Source organism: Hippocampus comes, unplaced genomic scaffold (genome assembly GCF_001891065.2).
Source record: "Hippocampus comes isolate QL1 unplaced genomic scaffold, H_comes_QL1_v1.1 C16018872, whole genome shotgun sequence".
Classification (NCBI taxonomy): Eukaryota; Metazoa; Chordata; class Actinopteri; order Syngnathiformes; family Syngnathidae; genus Hippocampus; species Hippocampus comes.
Window position 1 is genome coordinate 1 of NW_017809895.1, and position 206 is coordinate 206.

The window sequence follows — 206 nt, forward strand, 5'->3', positions numbered from 1 at the left end:
TCTTCCTCACCATGTTCGGCGAGAAGCTGAAGGGTAGGTTTTGAGATCTTTTATACCCCCCCCCCCCCAAAAAAAAAAAAATAAATTAATGATCTAATTTCCTTCACAGGCGCTGACCCCGAGGACGTCATTCTTAGCGCCTTCAAGGTCCTGGACCCCGAGGGTAAAGGATCCATCAAGAAGCAGTTGTAAGTTCCAACTTTCAC

General features: G+C 46.6%; 1 long non-coding RNA gene across 1 annotated transcript; it reads left to right on the forward strand.

Annotated features, from left to right (window-relative positions):
• LOC109508539 (uncharacterized) lies at nucleotides 1–179 on the forward strand. The gene is made up of 2 exons (XR_002166682.1): nucleotides 1–33; nucleotides 110–179. It is a non-coding gene; the product is annotated as an uncharacterized LOC109508539 (long non-coding RNA).
• Nucleotides 180–206: the final 27 nt, after the last annotated feature.